The sequence below is a fragment of the Pinus tabuliformis genome, chromosome 4_2 (genome assembly GCF_031772625.1).
Source record: "Pinus tabuliformis cultivar Carrire ecotype Pingquan chromosome 4_2, CPIR1, whole genome shotgun sequence".
NCBI lineage: Eukaryota > Viridiplantae > Streptophyta > Pinopsida > Pinales > Pinaceae > Pinus > Pinus tabuliformis.
In genome coordinates, this window is record NC_142304.1 from 1071077530 (window position 1) to 1071080674 (window position 3145).

Genomic DNA, 3145 nt, shown 5'->3' on the forward strand with positions numbered 1-3145 from the left:
GATCAAACTTCAACTCTCCTCCACCGATCACATACCCAAATACACTAAGGACTATTGTGCAGACTCACGCTTCTTGAGATTTGCTAGCAATTGGTGCTTCTTCAATGTTTCTAGCGCCTGCATCAAATGTGACATATGCTCCTCCCAGGTAGCACTATATACCAGTATATCATCCATATAGAAAATAAAAAATGAATCTATGAAAGGGTGCAGTATATCATTCATTAATCTCATAAATGTAGTTGGTGCATTACATAGGCCAAATGGCATAACTAACCACTCATTCAAACCTTGCCTAGTGTTGAAGGAAGTCCTCCATGTATCTTCTTCTTTGACTTGAACTTGGTGATATACAGACTTCAAGTCTAGACTGGTGAAATACATTTCTTGTTGCAACTAATCTAGCATATCGTCTATCCTAGGTAGGGGGTATTTGTTCTTGAGCGTGATTTTATTCAACGCCTTGTAATATATACACATCCGCCAAGTACCATCCTTATTTGACACAATGATGATGGGTGACCCACATGGTGATGTACTTGGTTGAATGACACCATGTTCCAACAACTGTTGCAATTGTTGCTTCTATAATAGACTGCCTATACAGCTGCTACAATAGTTGGATATCATGCTCCACTTCTCTCTTAGGTGGTAACCCTTTAGGCTCTCGAAACACATCCTTGTATGCCTGTAACAACTCCTCCAATTGTTGTTTTTGTTTCTTAGTACACCCCTCTAGGGATGCCTTTCCTCTTATTGACTCCTCTTTAGACTGAATTTCTCTTAAAAATAATAAAACATACTTCTTGTTAGAATTGATCAATTTCTTGGCCTGGTTAGCACTTACTAGTGAAATTTTTTACTTGGCTTTATGCGCGTTGATGATGAACAATTTTCCATCCTTGATGAGTCAGTACTGTTTAGATATCCTCATGAATATTGCATCATGCATGTACATGTATGGACTCCCACACATGACTCCACATACATCAAAGTGAACCACATCTAGATCTACTTCATCAATAAAATCAACACTTATAGCAAATATAATTTACAATGTTTTGTTACCTTCAAATTTGCATCCTTAGGTACCCATCCAAATGGACATGGGTTTGGATGATCACGAACTTCCAGCCCCAACTTCTTGACCATCCTTGCTACAATGAGATTCACCTGTGATCTTGAGTAAAAAAAAGCATCAATATTTGTCTTCTTGACCTGTATCTTTATATCGAAAAGTTTGGTCATTTCTTTCTCTTCATGTTGTTGAAGGCTACTAAAATTCACCTCTTGTTGCACTGATGTACAAATGATCTTCTCATCCACGTCCAAGCTGCTTTCAACTTGGTTTCTCGAATCAGTGGCTATGATATTCTTCTTATTGTTATCTTTCTTCTTGTTCTTTAGGTTTAGCAGTAGATGCAACTTCCAACACTTCTCCTTTGTATGACCATAAGTGTTGCAATGGTTGCTAGGGTCTTTGCACTGGTGTGTTGTGGTTGCCATCTTTTTATCTTTTCCCCCTTTTTGCTTCTTCTTCCCCTCCTTAGAAGCTTCATGTTGCTCCTTCTACTTCAATCCACTTGATTGTGCTCTTTTCAAACCTATGTTCTCTAGGTATTATGCTTGTAAACAAGCCTTATCCACTAATTTGGGATGAAACAATATCACTTGCTCACATAGATGGTGGTTTAGACCCACCAAATACTTGAGTAAATCTGGGTTCTTTGGAGAGATACCCAACGTTATAGCCATCTTTCTGAATTTTGTGGTGTACTCCTACATGCTTTGGCTCAACTTTTTCCTAAAGTAATGCCACCAGATCCACTGGTCCTCCACGTACCCAATAGGATAAAATTGTGACCTAATGAGATTTTTGAAATCCTCCCACTTAGTCTCTGGAGGTTCTCCCTCCAACCTCAGGGTTTCCGTGTGGCTCTCCCACCAAGTCAGTGCATGGTCCTCTAATTTGAACCACGCGAATGAGATCTTTTTCCCTTCCTCAATCTGATGGACACTAAAATAAACTTCTAATTTTTGCAACTAGTGGTTCAACTTCAGAGCGTTGATCCCGGAGTGATACGACTTGATATCAAATTTTTCTTCCATTTTAAACAAGGACTATGATTGGTTCATGACACACGAACTAGTTTGATCTTTTTCGGGTCCTTTCTTTGACTGATTCTTAGTTTCTCCCCGATCTTCTGATCCCCGTTCTAATTTTTCCTCTACATTCGAACCCCCATCTTCTCCAAATATCCACAACTTATTTCTTAGGGCTTCCATGAAGAGGTTTACATTGTTGTTTATATCGACGACTTGTTATTCAATCTACAAAAATCTCATCTCTATAGGACCACCAAGTTCGTTTATAGATTCGTCACCGATGATTAGAGTTTTACGATTTTCAGCCCCGCCGATCTAGATCCCTGCAATCTCCACAATAATAATATATTAAAACTCTGAAAAAATCTACACTATTACAGTTTATTAAACTTTAAGATCTGTGGATTTAAATGTAATTAGTGCATTCATGCGAATGGAAATTATGCAGAAAAGTAGAGAATGAAAAAATAAGTACACACACACACACACAAGACACAAGATATTCTCTCTAGGAAATCCTTTTAGGAGAAAACTGTAGAATTTCCCACTGTAGATCAACAAATTATGCAATATACTAAAGCAAAATATAAGATCTACTTCTACAACAAACTTGCAGAAGCTTAATTGAATATGAGCAAGATCAAATAGAACACGTATAATTGAGAATGAGAAAACAATCACACATGAACACAGAAGAATACTTTGGGGAAAGCCTCAGCTAAAAACCCCAATCTCTGCAATATCATACAAGTGGAAATATGTTCAGATTACAAAAAGAATCAACTCATAAGATATCCTGCTCTCTTTACACTCCCTCTGCTGCTCATAGACAGTCAAAGGATTCTCACAAACCTTCTCCTCTGCCCTCCAGGCCTCCTATTTCCTTGCATAATGTTTCCTGGGGTCCAATGCTTCCACAAGTGTGAATTCCCACCTCACACTGCTCACTTGGCTCAATAGTAACTGCACAATCCTGAAGGAGATAACTCCTTCTACATGGATGAGTTTCCTTTATAGGAAAATTCCTCCAACTAATAGT